Raw genomic sequence first — 17,477 nt, 5'->3', positions numbered from 1 at the left:
CTCAGTCTTTACACTTTGGTTTTGTTTGTTTTGTTTCTAAAGATTTATTTATTTAATTGAAAGGCAGAGTCAGAGAGAGAGAGAGGAAGAAAGAGATATTCCATCTGCTGCTTCATTCCTCAAACGCTCTCAACAGCAAAGCCTGGAGCCAGGAAGTCCACATAGTGGCAGAGGCCCAAGTATTTGGGCCATCTTCAGCTGCTTTCACAGTTGCATTAGCACATCTGGACCAGATATGGAGCAGCCAGGACAAACTGTTTCTCCAGTAGAGCATGACAGCATTGCAAGCAGCTGCTTAACCCACTGCACTACAATGCTGGCCCCTTGTTTTTAATGAGTCTGCACTATTAAGAATTAGTGACAGGAGTTGAGGTGTAGAGAATTTGGACTAGTGGTTAAGACACCAGTTAAGATGCCTATATTACACATCAGAGAACCTGGGTTTGACACCTGGCTCTGTCTCCTGACTCCAGCTTTCTGATAATCCAGACTCTGGGAGGAAGCAGTGATGGCTCAAGTAACTGGGTCCCTGTCACCCATATGTGAGATCTGCATTGAGTCACTAGTTTCCAGCTTCTGCAGAGACCAGCTCTAGCACTTGTAGGCATTTAGGGAGTGAAATAGCAGATCGATCTCTCTCTCTCTCTCTCTCTCTCCCTCTAAAATAAGTAAGTAAAATTTTTAAAGAAATGTTTTAAAGAATCAGTGAGGATTTTGTCTGTCCTTACAAAATAAATTTAATCTTTTAAAAAATCATTTTTTAACTTTTAAATATACACACTGACACACAATTCCCACAGATTAAAGTACTATTATAATTTTGAGATCAAATACTTTTTATTTATAAATACAGTACCTTTGTTTGGTTCTTTCTCTAAACACAGTGAATTCTCCCATAACAAAAAATAACCCCAAATTCTGAAGGGGTTTTGTGTTGTAAAGTTATACTACATTTAAGTTTTTCAAGTGAACAGTTTCAAATTATATTTTCAACTGGGAACATGGATGAGTGGTTAAAAACAGGAAGTTTGATGAGTAAACTTGAAACCAGTGAAAATACAGACAATAATGAGGGAAATTCAGAAAATTCTGAAATGGTCCACAGATGTGACAGTTATGGAGTGGCTCCTGAGTTTTCCCACATGAACCTGGTAGTGGAAAGCGTGATTGCAATATCCTGCCAAACAAGCAGTAAATCAACAGAAGGCTGCTATTAGAAGCTGACTGAAAGAGTTTCTCTTAGCATTTTGCAGATTTAATGTCTAAGTTTTGGAACTTTTGTTCAAGATGTCTTGGAATAATAATGTGCGTCCATGATACTGACATAATTATTGAAAAGCTAATCTTGGAAATTTTAAGGAAGAGCACTGGAATTCAGTGAAAAGTTCAACTTTAAAAGACCAAATAAAATACCTTGATGTTTCCCTCAAAAGAAATTTCAGAACATTATACAATGAGGCCTATATCCTATGACAAACTAGAGTGAAACAAAAGAAGAAAAGCTTGAAAAGTATCATTTGAAACAGTTCACTGTCACAGTTTTAAAAGCAAAAACAACCATTTGGGAGAAAGAAGTTAACCAGATTTTTTTTATCTTAACATTTGAATTAAAAAATTATTATTCATAGTTTGGACATTTCTTCTGTTATTACTCACTATATTTACAAAGGTGTATTTGATGGTAAAATGATGAGTAAATAAATTTTCTCTGGATTATTGGAACGTGTTTAAATTTAAGACACACAATGCTACAAGGGATGACAATAATGGCCTGAGCCATTACAAACCCTGAATACCAAGCAACTTATACAGAATTCACCAGAATCACATTCTCTCAGAGACTGCCTCCTGATTTTCAAAGTGTGCTCAATGGAGCCATCAACATTGTATATTATACTTTAAAATGTGTTTTAACCATGATGTTTTTTAACTAATTTGTGATGAAGTAGAACTTTTTCAACCACCTAGATGGATGCTGTCTTAATTAGAAAAGAAGGCTGATCAGTATTCAACTGCTATTGTGTCATCTTAGAGAAAATTTTTAAATTCATACTTAATGTGGCTGCTCAAAGCCTTCTTGAGCTCCATCCAAGTTCTCACTTATGATTTAAGGTTGTGAAATAAATGGCTTCTTGCTGGGCCCACCCTGTTCTCTTGAGTGTACTCTCTGTCTAAGGTTACCAACAACCCTGGAAGTGGTTGGTATGGACATTCCCATTCAGCCTTCTTAGCCCACTCTCCTTTAATAAAGCCCTTACATTCCTATGTATTCTTCTCACTTTCCAAATAAATCCTAAACCTTACCAAAAAAAATAAACAAATAAATAAATGGCTTCTGGAAGAGTTGGATATAATTATTATTGAACCTACCCAGTCAAGCCTACTTGATCCAATGACACAGAGTGACCTGGCAAACCTAAGTACTCAACACTTCAAGTCCCCAAACCCAAAACTCCTCCAAGTACTCAGGCCACTCTAGCTCTGTCTGTATACAGCAACAGGACTTGGGGTGCTCATGTGATGACTTACAACTTCCAGCACACTGTCATTTCCTCTCTCTACCACATCCCACTCCTTCCAGGATGTTTCCTCTATTTTCAAATATATGGCAGTTTGCCCACATATCCTTGGAATATTAAGCATTATACTGTGTTAGGAATTAGAATGGCTGTTTTCAAAACTCTTTCCCTCTGTCAACATGATTCTAATTATTGTTACTTCCTTAAAACACATACTTCTTTGCATACTTTCTGATTCAATCCCAGTAATTACCTCATACCTCAACTAAATTGCCTTTTTTTCTCAATTTACTATTATTATTATCCCTCTTATTTTCTCTTTCTCCTCTAATCAAAGGTGATTCTGTTGTCTACAAGATTTTCAGTTTCAACAGTAGGTCTGTGTATCAAAGCTGTATTTATTTGACCCAAAAGATATTGAGGGCTTAATAGACCAGCTATTTAAAAAAAAAAATCAACATATTAATTAGACACAGCCTCTTGGAGAGTGTTGTGGATAAGTGTGAACAAGCAAATAAATAACCATTAAAATGGTAAAAGGTGAAGATGAGAGGTACAAATTCTGTGTGGGGTCAAAGGAGAGAACAGTTTCAAGTGTTAATCAGGGAAAGTGTCACGGCAGACACTTGGATTACATGTTTTCCTATTTCATCTTCCTGTAAATGATGAAACATTGGAGGTTTTGAGCAAAGGAGTGTCCTAATCAGAGCATGCCTAAGAATGGTGACCCAGCCGGCAGTGTGGGGGGGCGAATCCAAATGTTCAAAGCAGGAGCCAGAACCTAGTAGAGAGCCACAATAATTGTCCAGACAAGAAGCAGTGCAGGCCTGAACTGAGGGGGCAAAAGCAGAAGGAAGGAAGGAAAGGAAAAGAACAAGTGATGAGCATATACATGTCAGGAACTGTGTGAAGTCCCCCAATACATGCTATTCCATTTAATGGAAAAGAAAGGTGGGTATGTAGATATAACAAGCACTGAGGAAAAGAACGAATTTATTCCTTACTAAGATTACATATAAACCACACAGCTCTAATCAAATCCTCTCAATCAGCCACTTGGGAATGTTGATTTTGTTTTGTACATGAGTATACCTATACTTGTGAGTTTATGTAACTCACTCAAGGCCAAAAGGGTAGAGAGTAGCAAAATCATATGAACTCAGATTTATCTGACTCCAAATAGTTTTTCTCCCCCACCTCACCCCCGTGCCCTACAAAGTCTTTAGAATCCACAACATATTCTACAACATACAAAGCATGGAGTATGAGAAGAGAGGAAGAATAAAAACTGAGCTGTGAATTTTGAAAGATGACTCATTAATAGTGGGATCATTAACAAAACAAAAAAGAGATGAAGTTTGGAGTTCAGTGAACATAAGTTAATAGCCTTCATTTTAGATATGCTGAGTTTGAGATTCTGACTGGTTATCTGAGTAAGAAAGTTCTATCAGTAGTTGGAAATTCATAGATTTTGGAATCATCTGGAGAAAGATTTTTGAGATGAAGAGAAATAGATTTAAGGAATTCAAGTGCAACACCAAGTCAATGAACAAGAAGTTACCCGAGGCGAAGATTTAGAGAAGAGAATGTCCTCACTTCCAACAGAAAGAAGAAAAACCAGCTAGTGATGGAGATGGAGAAGTTCTCAGAAAGCTAAAAGAACCAGCAGGCTAGGGTCTCAGAAGCCACACAAAGAGAAGGTTTCAAAAGTAAAATCTCCCGAAAGAGGACAAAAACTATGAGGACTGAGAAAGACTGTTAGATTTGTTGGATGTGAAATTCCTGGCAACTCCCCATCAAGAAGGAGATTTTGTAGAAGGGTAGACGCCATTTGACAAGGGGTTGAGAAGTGAATATGTGAACAGGAAGTGAAAGCAGAATTTATATTCTTTTAGAAGTGTGGTGGCAAACGGAAGAGAGATAAGGCAGTAGCCTGCTCCAGTAGCAGGGTCAGAAGAGGGTTATTTTAGGATAAGGAGGGCCCTGACCATATTTGTGGGCAGAGGAGGAGAGATTAAAGATACAAGAAAAATAGCACTGAGAGGATGGAGCAATGCTGACAAAAGGTGAGCAGTGACAGAATCAAGAGCAGTGCTCTTGACAAGCTAAAGATCAGATTACCTGATTCTGAGGTGGGGAAAAGGACAACCAGGGAACCTCTCCAGAGATACTGAGTGTTCACTTAGTCTGGCCTCATTCTCAATAAAACACAAGACAAACAGCTAATATAAGTCAGAGAAAAGTGGATCTCCCCTAAAAGATTGACATCCACATTCCAAAAGGAAAGAAAATATTTATATAGGTCAAAAAATGGCAATTCAATTTTGAAATATTTTTTGAACTTCAATGATTTCTTCAGCTATTCTCTTAGCATTTTTTCCTCAGAATCAAAACTGTTATTCTCTAAAAGTAAAAATATACCTCTCGATGGCATGGTTATAATTTGGACAAGGTTGTCAAAAATGAAGCAGCTGTCTGGATTCTCATCTGTGTTCTTTTAAGAACGTTCAAAATATTTACTTCAGTAAAGTTTTCCAAAGCAAGTATAGATATCAATGTTTATTACCAAAGCCTGCCAATTATGTGGTGATTTTAGTTGATCTACAAATAACAAATGCTATCTTTTAGTAAAACATTATATTTTACATGGATTAACAGCAAAACTTTTTAAACTTCTATTTAATAAATATAAATTTTGAAAGTACAACTTTTGGATTATAGCAGTTTTTCCCCACATAACCTCCTTCCCACCTGCAACCATCCCATCTCCCATCTCCCAACCCCTCTCCCATCCCATTCTTCATCAAGATTCATTTTCAATTATCTTTATATACAGATCAATTTAGTATATACTAAATAAATATGTAAACAGTTGCACCCACACAGATACACAAAGTATAAAGTACTGTTTGAGTAGTAGTTTTACTGTTAATTCGCATAGTACAACACATTAAGGACAGAGATCCTACATGGGGAACAAGTGCACAGTGATTCCTGTTGTTGATTTAACAATTGACACTGTTTCTTATGATGTCAGTAGTCACCTGAGACTCTTGTCATGAGTTGCCAAGGCTATGGAAGCCTCTTGAGTTCACAAACTCTGACCTTATTCATACAAGGTCATAGTCAAAGTGGAAGTTCTCTCCTCCCTTCAGAGAAAGGTACCTCCTTCTTTGATGGCCCCGTTCTTTCCACTGGGATCTCACTCACAGAGATCTTTCATTTAAGTCATTTTTTTTTTTGCCACAGTATCTTGGCTTTCCATGCCTAAAATACTCTCATGGGCTTTTTAGCCAGATCCGAATGCCTTAAGGGCTGATTCTGAGGCCAGAGTGCTGTTTAGGACATCTGCCATTCTATGAGTCTGATGTGTATCCTGCTTCCCATGTTGGATCATTCTCTCCCTTTTAATTCTATCAGTTAGTATTAGCAGACACTAGTCTTAACAGCAGAAATTTTAAAAGAAACTAAGTGCCTGGAGCTGTTTTCCCAGTCCTTTCCATTCTCACCTTCTATCACTAAGAACTCAGATGCACTGATCTGCAACTGCTGTTAGATTATTATGTATGTGAAAGATATTACTTAATCCTCGTAACAACCTTGCAGTTTATTACTGTTATCATTCCCATTTTGCAAATGGGTAAACTGGGATTAGGTCACATGACCAGCAGAGTCTCAGAGCTGGTATGGTGAAAACAGTTTCAGTCCTAGGCTGACTCAAAAATGTATGTATATAGGGGCCGGCGCCATGGCACACTAGCTTAATCCTCTGCCTGCAGCGCCAGCATCCCATATGGGTGCCAGTTCTAGTCCCAGTTGCTCCTCTTCCAGTCCAGCTCTCTGCTGTGGCCTGGGAAAGCAGTAGAGAATGGCCCAAGTGCTTGGGCCCTTGCACCCACATGGAAGACCAGGAGGAAGCACCTGGCTCCTGGCTTCGGATCAGTGCAGCTCTGGCCATTATGGCCACTTAGGGAGTGAACCAACAGAGGGAAGACCTTTGTCTCTCTCTCTCTCTCTCTCTCTCTCTGTAACTCTGCCTGTTAAATAAATAAATAAAATCTTTATTTTTTTAATTAATGTATATAAGCTAGACCACCTCACAATTCTGTTGGACATTTGGCTATATACAACCTTTTCTTATTCTCTAATTTCTTTGGTTACCTAAGAGTTCTCCTTTCTGAATTGTCCCTCACCCTAAGAGTATGAAGTCCCTGAAATCAGATACCAAATTTAGTATCCTTGCAACAGAATCTAGAACATTTTTACGTATTTCAAAAATATGGGATGCCAGCATTGCAGTGTTAGCAGGTTAATCCTCCACCTGCAACATCAGCATCCTGTATGGGTGCCGGTTCTATGAGACCTAGCTGCTCCATTTCTGATCCAGCTCTCTGCTAAAGCACCTAGAAAAGCAGAAGAAGATTGTCCAAATGCTTGTACCCCTGCACCCACTTGGGAGACCTGGAAGAAGCTCCAGGTTCCTAGCTTTGGCTTGATCCAGCCCCAGCCATTGTGGCCATTTGGAGAGTGAACCAGCAGATAGAAGGGGTGTGTGTATGTGTGTGTGTATGTGTGTGTATGTGTCTCCTTCTATTCTTCCTCTTCCTCTCTGTAACTCTTTCAAATAAATTTTAAAAAAATCTTTAAAAAATGTGGAAAGAAATTGAAATAACCATAAAGTTAACTTAAAATGATTAATCCAAGGCAGGCATTCAGCACAGCAGTTAAAATGCCACTCAAGATGCTCATATTCCAAATCAAGTGCCTGGGTTCAAATCCTGGCTTAACTCATGATTCTGGCATCCTGCTAAGGCAAGTATCTGGTTCCCTGACAAATTACCTCCCTCCCAAGTTCTTGGAGATGTGGGTTGTGTTCTCAGCTCCCAGATTTGGCCTGGCCCAGCCTCTCCCCTCCTCTCTCTCTGTTTCTCTCTCTCTCCCCACTCTCTCCCTCCCTCCACCCACCGGATCTCTGTCTCTCTGCTTTTAAAATTAATTAGGGGCCAGCACAATGGCATAGTGGGTAAAGCCACCACCTGAAGTGTCGGCATCCCATTGGGGTGCTGGTTCACGTCCCAGCTGCTCCACTTCTGATCCAGCTCTCTGCTATGACCTGGGAAAGCAGTAGAAGATGGCCAAAGTCCTTGGGCCCCTGCACCCACATGGGAGACTCAGAAGAAGCTCCTGGATCCTGGCTTCAGAGAAGCACAGCTCCAGCTGTTGTGGCCAACTAGGGACTAAACCAGCAAATGGAAGACCTCTCTCTCTCTCTCTCTCTCTCTCTCTCTCTCTCTCTCTGCCTCTCCTTCTCCCTCTAAATCTGCTTTCAAGTAAATAAATAAATCTTTTAAAAAATTAATTAATTAAATGAAGATCTGAGCTAAGGATAGGTTAGAAAATATTAGAGCTAATGTCCACTGGTTCATTTAACAGCTATTCTCCAAGGACTTTCTGTTTGCTTAACCCAGTCCCTGCCCTCTATGAATTCTCAGCCAAGTGAAGGAAACAGACAGGAGCTTTCTAACTATTGATCAATCTGGTAATGCCTGAAAACAGGTAGGGAGGATGATGGCACAATGGCTTGACTCTTTATTTATCATTAATATAAATATATATTATATAATATATATATATTAATGATAAATATATATATATATATTTCAGCCTAACTTCCCAATATGGGCTCATTTCCTTTTTGCATCAACACGAAGCCTCAAATGAAACCACACAGTGTATTTCATTTCAGAGTGAAACTCATGACACAGCTAAGCAGTGAGTCATCCTCAGAGACCATGAAATTTCAATCCCAGTGGTTTAAGGACTGACTGTGTCTTTTCCATCAGTAAGCTGCATTGTATGTTTCTTGGGCTTAACTTTTTTTGGTCATTCATTTTATTTTAACTGATAATTTTCAGGACAGTCAGTCTGTGTTATAACAAAACCTAAAATTCTATATAATCACTAAAAACTGAACAAAAGGGAAATAAAATGAGGAAGCTATTTTCCTTACTGACATAGATAATGGAGAAAATTTAGACATTTGACCACAATTTTTCCACAGTGATAATCCTCACAGACTAACTTGTATTACTATTTTACTTCATTGTGTTCTTTATAAAATTTTTCAGGTTAACAAAAGGCTATATCCTTTCACTTTGGAGTGTGTGTATGTATGAGAGAAAGAGACAGAGAGAGTAAATCTTACAGTGAAAAATGGGGAGAGAAAATAGACCAGGAAATCTTACAGTGAAGACTAGGCTTAGATCAGTAACAGATTTCAGAATTTATGAGGATACTACAAACATAGCTTCCTATGCCACACAGGTGATGTCTATTTCCTACCCTCCTCTTGAAAAATAAAAAAGCTAGGGCCGGTGCTATGGCACAGCAGGTTAATGCCCTGGCCTGAAGTGCTGGCATCCCATATGGGCGCTGGTTCGAGGCCCAGCTCCTCCACTTTTGATCCAGCTCTCTGCTATGGCCTGGGAAAGCTGTGGAGGATGGCCCAGGTCCTTGGGCCCCTGCACCCACATGGGAGACCCGGAGGAGGCTCCTGGATCCTGGCTCCTGGCTCCTGGCTTCGGATCATCAAAGTTCCAGCCGTTGCAGCCAACTGGGAGGTGAACCATCGGATGGAGGACCTCTCTCTCTCTCTCTCTCTCTCTCTCTCTCTCTCTCTCTCTGCCTTTCCTCTCTCTGTGTAACTCTGACTTTCAAATAAAAATAAATCAATTAATTAAAAAAAAAAGCATCAGTAATTTCTCAGGGTTAGAACACAAGTTAGTGTGAACCAATCACTCATCAAGGTCCATTCATCTCATTTGCCCCACCCTAACACACCCAAACAAATCCACCTAACACAAAAGGAAAGACCAAAAGTACACTACAATCATGCAGAAACAAATTCACCTTCAGCTCAACTTTAAGCTAATATAAAAGAAAAAAAACTTTCTTGTTTTTCCTGGAGCATGCCAAATCTTTTATGTGCTCTCCACCTCCTTACACCTTCCCTTCACTCCTATTGTCACTTCCTCTCATAGTTGTAAACATGAATTCCCACTTAAGACCTGCAGAGGTAAGATTATGTGAAGAATGCATGGTCAAGTGAGTTAGAAACTTAAAAATCTTTGAAGAGGACAGCACTCACATACAAATCACAAAATGGCTTCCAATGGCACTGATATGCATGATAAGAAGTTTAGATCATGTAATACTCACTGGAAAATCCTAATGAATCACAACCATACAAGAAACAAGGAAATTGACAGCCCATACTCAATATCTTTATTCTCTGTAATACAGAAGTGACAATAAACCAGATAAAGGTACTTGGATTTCACAACTTCTGATAGTTTGGTCTGGTCAAAATCAAGGTCCTTCCTAAGTACTTATCAGCTGGAATGATAGGTGAGATACAGAACTGTTTCCATCGTAAATATCTTCTTCTATCAACCCTACCAGTTTTAGTGCCTACCTAGATCAACTCCTAATCTTTCTTTTCCTCTCATAATGAAGTCACATCTTGCTCCAGGATTAGGTGTGTCAGCCTATAAAGTGAAAATCTCATTTAATGCAAATTACCCTTGAAAACCCCATAAGTCCCCCATAGAGTTCAATTTTTTTCTGAAAGTGATCTTATCAGTTCCTCTAATATTTCTCTAGGGCTTTTGATTACTTTTTCAATTCCTACATTGAGCATGTCAACAAATCCTTCACCATTCACTTACCAAGTGCCTTGAAATTCTTTGTCATATCATTCTTTTTGTTCAGGGAAATCCTTAAACTCATGTATATAATCTTTCCTTGGATTTTCACCAAAGACATTGATTGTTTGGGGCTTAATTAAATCTTTTGTCTGCTGCAGGGGACAAATAACCACTGTACTTATCATCCTAACCTTACCCAGTGTGTCTGCCCACCTCCCTGTCTCTCTAGTCCTGGTCCCTTTCTTTTCTCCTCCTTTCTCTTAATTTCTTTAAAGCTCAATTTATGTAAGTTAAGCATTTGTATAAAGTAAATCCTCAGTGTTGAGGCAATCTGCTCAAGGAGCATTTATAAATGCTTCGGCAATGACTATTGTTTCATAATAACTGTTTTTTAAAAACTCTCATTTATTCATTCATTCTCTCCATTGCATAAAAACTGTTTACACCAGCTACATACTAGCCTCTATTTCAAGCACTGGGACACATCAGTGTTCACAAAAGGCAATACTCCTGCTCTCAGGAAAACTCACTCTCCAGTGGGACAGGCAGTAAAAAGACATAAAAGGGGACTCCAAAAAGTTTGTGGACATTTTGCATTTTCTTTTAATTCCTTTTTCTCATGAACTTTCGGAATTCCCTGGTATACTAAGTATACTATCAGATAGGAGGGAGTGTTAAAAGGGGCAGAGGAGGCAGTCTGATCAAACAAAGCCTCTGAAAGAGGGGTCCGGGAAAGACCTAAGTTAAGCCGGAGGATGAGCCATGTGAATATCTAGGGCAAAAGAGAGGAAGCACCCATTGCAGAAGCCTGAACAAGAGAGTGGATCCGAGTGCTCCAGAAAGAGCAAGGAAACTTTCAGTAGAGTTGAAGCTGAGAGCTCAAAAGGCAAAATGTTATGAGTTTGAGAGCTGGCCAGAATCCACAGGGACTGGAATGTTTAAGCATGATCTCATTGAAATGTCTTTAGAGTTTCTCCCGCCGTTATGTCAAGAGGAGTTGAGAGAGTGGGATGTGGTGAGTGGAAGACACAAATCTGGGAAGGCTCGCCTTTGGCATTGCCCAGTATCTCAAATTAGTGTTTTCCCAAGATTTAACTTTTGTGTCAGGGAAAACAATTTAAAAAAGAGTTCTCATTAAGTGATTTTTGTTCACAAACTACAACTTAGACTTCTACTCTCAGGTCTGACGCCCTCCCGTAAAATTAGCTCTGAGGCTGTCCCTGAGAGCAGGCTCCCTCACACAGCAGCTCCTTCAGTGCCCAGAAGTCACCTGGACCCATGTGGCAGCCCTGAAAGTTGCCCTTCTGCCAGCACAGGACCCCACTTGCTGCCTTGTTCACGGCAGAGCTTCCAGCACCAGTGGGGAAGCAGGCTGCCTTCTCTTGGGGAACAATTTTAATAGCTAGTTTTAATAGTTTGTCTTCATTTTTGGTTAAACACTGGTCTCAACAGACTTTTTAGTGCCTTGAGAAGTTGGAATGTAATGAATTGACTTTTGAAACTGTAAGAATTTTTTTAACTTTACCTTTCATTTATTTAGAAATAAATAATGGTTTTTTTAAATAAAAATGGCACCCAATGCATAATATAAACTATAGAGCAAATTATCATCACTAAAACCCCCATTGCTCATATGCATGTGTTAGAGTATGTATGTATGTATGTACACACTTATATAAATTATTATCAGTTACATCTGACGTGTTGTGTTTAAACTTTCAGGCAACCCTGTCACCCATTCCTCTTCATGTCTCCTCTCCCTGTTCTGAATGCCACCCAATTGCCTTAAGTGTATCTACTGCCTAGAATGACTGCACTAAGGAAAGTTGAGTTGATTCTTTAGGCAGTGGGTTTCAGTGAGGAAGAAAATTCCTCAGTATGCATTCAATCAAACATAGGTTGTGCATCAACTATGCATTCACACCATGCCTGGGTCCTTGTAGACCACTGTAAGTACTTCATGGAAAACAACTGGTAGGGAGCCAAGTCTGGGGACAAAAAAGCAGAACAGCATGTTGTCATAGTCTGAGAAAATGAGGAAGCTAAGAAGAGCCAAAGCACATGTTGGAAATAGAATTAACTGGACTCTCCTAAGTTTTCTGCCCTTGCCAAATCTCAATTAATTCCCTCCAGAATTTTCCCTATGAAAGTTTACACACTTTATTACTCTGTAAGTGATCCAAGTTCAGAGACAACTTTACTGAATATCCTGTTTTACTTGCCAATAAATAGGATAAAGATTGCCAAGGAGTTTACGCAAGGATTTGAATACCTGGCTGTATGGCAATAAAAAAGAGGAAACTCTTCAGAAAAGGTATGAAAAAATAAAGATCTATTTTATACAGACCAGGAGGGTAAAATAAAAGCTCTAAAGGCCTTATTAAATAGACATCATTTATCAGTTTCATTGAAGTACCACCTGTATGATACTTTCTAGTACTTCAGTGGAAAAGACAAGGCTGAACTTCTGGTACAATCTGATTCTGGCAGCCATGATGTTTGGCCAGGCTACAAAGCTGCCTTTCTCCTAGGATCTTCACAAAGGGAAAAGCAAACTGTCACAGGCAAATAGTCCATGCCAAGGGAAAGTACTCTTGAAAATGAATAGAACAGGATTAGGTTAGGGACACGATGTCTCCCCAGCTTATTATCTGATAGAGGAAATCTGTGAAATATGAATCCATCATAGAGGGATAATCTGCTTCCAAGTCAAAAGACAAGAGACATTTTACTCTTTAACATAATTGGGGTAGAATGACATTGTGGTGCAGCAGGTTAACTCAATGCCTATAACACCAGAACCCCATGTGAGCACAGGTTGGGGTCCCAGCTGCTCCACTTCCTATTCAGCTCCCTGCTAATGGGCCTGGAAAAGCAGAAGAATGTGGCCCAAGTATTTGGGCCCCTGCCACTCATGTGGAAGACCCAGATGAAGCTCCTGGCTTCAGCCTGGCACAGCCATGGCCATTTGCAGAGTGAACCCACAAACAGAAGACATCTTTCTCTTTCTTTCTCTCTCTCTCTCATATATATATATATATATATATATATATATATATATATATGACTCTGCCTTTAAATAAAAATAAAAGCCTTTTTTAAAAGAATGATTGAGGGGCAGGCATTTGACACAGTGGATAAGTCAGCACTTGGGATACCCACATCTCATAACAGAGTTCAAGGCCTGGCTCCATCATGTTTCCAGCACCTGCTAATGTGCACCCTGGAAAACAGCATGTGATGGCTCAAGTACCTAAGTCACTGCCACCCACATAAAAGACCTGGATTGAGTTTCAGACTCCTGGCTTTGGCATGGCCCAAACCTCTCTGCCTTTCAAATAAAAATCAATTTTTAAAATTTCTAAAAGTAAAATAAAGTGGTTGAGTTTGGAGAATATGTTTGGTGCAGTGGTTAAGACACCAGTTGGGATGCACATCTCTTATGTCAGAATGCCTGGGTTCAACCCTGCTCCCTCCCAACTCCAGTTTACTGCTCATGCACACACCAGGAAGTAACAGATGATGGCTTCAAATATTTGGGTGTCTGCCACCCACATAGGAGACCTGGATTAAGATCCTAACTCCTGGTTTCAGGCCAGGCCCAGCCACAGCTGTTGTGGGTATCTGGTGAGTGAACCAGCAGATGAGAGATAATTCCTCTCTATTTCTTTCAAATAAATATAAATAGACAAGATAGAGAAATAGACAGATAAATTTTTTCTTCTAAGTCAGACAGTTAGTTTACAAAGATCCTGAGCCAGGCTTTTCTGGCTGGAGCCAAGGAATGGGCAGAAGAAAAGAAAAGGAATATTCCTACTGTGCCAGAAATCCTTAAGAAAAAAATGGAGGAATTTTACAGAGCTGAACATCAAGTGCCTGAGAAAGTAGTTTACCCAAAGATTGGTTAAAAATGCAAGGAGGAAGCTTAACTATGAAAAGGTAGGGACTACCACAGGAATACAGAGTCACAGAGCTGGAGTTTGAATGGCAAGGATAGCAAGAAAAGCTGGCAATTTCTATACACTTCCAAAAGGCAAATAGGCATTTCTCATCAGGATCATATGTAGCAATGGTGTGAGCCCCAAAGTGATGTACTTTCTTCACCTTTAGCAAATCAACACTGGCATCTTTCTAAGCTCAGCAAAACATCAATTGATCTGCTGAGGATTGTGGAACCATATATTGTTTGGCAGTAAGTACCCAAATCTGAAATCAGTAAATGAACTAATCTATAAGCACCTTGACAGAGAACATTCTGATCGCCCATTCTCTTGGTAAATACAGTATCCTTTTTTTTTCTTTTTAACTTTTATTTAATAAATATAAATCTCCAAAGTACAGCTTATGGATTACAATGGCTTCCCCCCCCCCATAACTTCCCTCCCAACTGCACCCCTCCCATCTCCCACTCCCTCTCCCATTCCATTCACATCAAGATTCATTTTCTTTTTTTTTTTTTTTTTTTTGACAGGCAGAGTGGACAGTGAGAGAGAGAAAGACAGAGAGAAAGGTCTTCCTTTGCCGTTGGTTCACCCTCCAATGGCCGCCGCAGCCGGTGTACTGCAGCCGGTGCACCGCGCTGATCCGAAGGCAGGAGCCAGGTGCTTATCCTGGTCTCCCATGCAGGTGCAGGGCCCAAGCACTTGGGCCATCCTCCACTGTACTCCCTGGCCACAGCAGAGAGCTGGCCTGGAAGAGGGGCAACCGGGACAGAATCCAGTGCCCCAACCGGGACTAGAACCTGGTGTGCCAGCGCCGCAAGGCGGAGGATTAGCCTATTGAGCCACGGTGCCAGCAAGACTCATTTTCAATTATCTTTATATACAGAAGATCAATTTAGTATAAATTAAGATTTCAACAGTTTGCACCCACACCAAAACACGAAGTGTAAAATACTGTTTGAGTACTAGTTACAGCATTAATTCACATTGTACAACACATTAAGGACAGAGATCCTACATGAGGAGTAAGTGCACAGTGACTCCTGTTGTTGACTTAACAATTTGAAACTCTTGTTTATGGCATCAGTAATCCCCCTAGGCTCTTGTCATGAGTTGCCAAGGCTATGGAAGCATTTTGAGTTTGCCGACTCCAATCTTATTTAGACAAGGTCATAGTCAAAGTGGAAGTTCTCTCCTCCCTTCAGAGAATATGGTATCCTTTGTATGGAAGATCTAATCTATGAGCTCAAGACTGTTGGAAAAGAATTCAATGAAGCTAATAAATTCCTGTGGTCCTTCAAATTATCTTCTCCATGAGATGGGATGAAGAAAAAGACCACCCATTTTGCAAAGGGTAAAGATGCTGGCAACAAGAAAAGCCAGATCAACAGTCTTATTACAAGGAAGAATTAGGTGTCTGTCAGGGCATTTTTGCAATCTGGTCAGATAATAAACAGTGACTACTCTCAAATCAAAAGCACACACTCATACACAAAGATCCTAAGCCAACTTCAAGTCAAAGTGAGGGCAGTGGTTACTGTGTAAACATCTATGTATCCAACCAAACTTCTTGATCCTTGCACATAGTGGCTGTGAATAAATGGGGAAATGGAGGAAAAAGACTGAGAAAAATAAGCTCTCAACTGCCTATGTGTAGACATTATTGTTATCTATCCAAAGAACCATGCTGAAGCATGGAGGCATAAAACAAGCATGTTACTTGTTCATTCTGGTGCTCAGGAATTTTTTTTAACTTTTATTTAATGAATATAAATTTCCAATGTACAGTTTATGGATTACAATGGCTTCCCCCTCCCATAACTTCCCTCTCACCTGCAACCCTCCCCTCTCCCGTTCCCTCTCCCCTTCCATTCACATCAAGATTCATTTTCAATTCTCTTTATATACAGAAGATCAATTTAGTATATATTAAGTAAAGATTTCAACAGTTTAGTGCTCAGGAATTTTAACAAGGCACAGGGAGAATGACTTGTCTCTGCACAGTGATGTGTGGGACCTGTTATGATGACTCCAAAAGCCACCAGGTGACTCAAACAGTATGTATTGAATGGCGGGGACAGGAAATCCATTTCCAATCTCACTTTCTTGAATCCCATGGCTGGGTGGGTGAAGGACAAGCTCACCACAGCTTTCCAGCAATGCTGACGTGCAGCCTCCCCAGCAGGGCAGTCTTGGGGTAATCAGACTTCTCCCATGATAGGCCAGTGCTCCAAAAGGAAGTGTTCCAGTAATTAAGGCAGCACTTCTTGGCCTTTTGTGACCCAGTTTCAGAGGACCCTAGCATCATTTCCACTCTAATTGGTTGAAGCAGTCACAAGTCCACCCAGATTAATGAGGAAAAAACACAGACCCCATCTCCTAATGGGAGGAATGATAAATAATAAAAAATAAACAGGCAAATTAAAAATATATGAGACAATTAACAAAGCCAAAATTGTGAAATTTAAAAATTAATAAAATTTACCAACTTGTGGCCAACGCCGCGGTTCAATAGGCTAATTCTCCACCTGCGGTGCCGCACACTGGGTTCTAGTCCCGGTCAGGGCACCAGATTCTGTCCTGGTTGCCCCTCTTCCAGTCTAGCTCTTTGCTATGGCCCAGGAGTGCAGTGGAGGATGGCCCAGGGCCTTGGGCCCTGCACCCGCATGGGAGACCGGGAGAGGCACCTGGCTCCTGGCTTCAGATCAGCGCAATGCGCCAGCCACAGTGCGCTGGCCGCAGTGCGCCAGCTGCAGCAGCCATTGGAGGGTGAACAAACAGCAAAAGGAAGACCTTTCTCTCTGTCTCTCTCTCTCACTGTCCATTCTGCCTGTCAAAAAATAGATAAAATTTTTTTTAAATTTTACCAACTTGTAAGATGGATTAAAAAATAAAAGAAAAACAAATATTATCAGAAATTTTTAAAGGAAACATAAATTTGAAAACTTAGATAATAAATATTTTCAGAAAAATATGACTGATGGGGCCAGCATTGTTGCATTGTGAGTTAAGCCATGGCCTGTGATGCCAGCACCTCATATAGGCTACAGTTTGAGTACTGGTTGCTCCACTTCTGATCCAGCTCCCTGCTAATGCTTCTAGGAAAGCAGTGGAGGATGGCCCAAATGCTTGGGCTTCTGCACCCAGGTGGGAGACCCTGAGGAAGCTCCAGGCTCCTGGCTTTGGCCTGGTCCAGCCCTGGCTATTGCAGCCATTTAGGGAATGATAACAAACAGAGGATCTCTTTCTTTCTTTCTCCATCTCTCTCTCTCTCTCTCTCTCTCTCTCTCTCTCTGAAAAATAAATAAACC

General features: G+C 40.3%; 1 pseudogene; it reads left to right on the top strand.

Annotated features, from left to right (window-relative positions):
* Positions 1–1,001: 1,001 nt before the first annotated feature.
* The window catches only part of LOC133750888 (carboxy-terminal domain RNA polymerase II polypeptide A small phosphatase 2-like), a 54,409-nt pseudogene continuing 37,933 nt past the window's right edge, over positions 1,002–17,477 (top strand).

Source organism: Lepus europaeus, chromosome 2 (assembly GCF_033115175.1).
Source record: "Lepus europaeus isolate LE1 chromosome 2, mLepTim1.pri, whole genome shotgun sequence".
NCBI classification, from domain to species: domain Eukaryota; kingdom Metazoa; phylum Chordata; class Mammalia; order Lagomorpha; family Leporidae; genus Lepus; species Lepus europaeus.
Note: the sequence above shows the minus strand (reverse complement) of the source record. Positions and strands in the feature narration are given on the sequence as shown.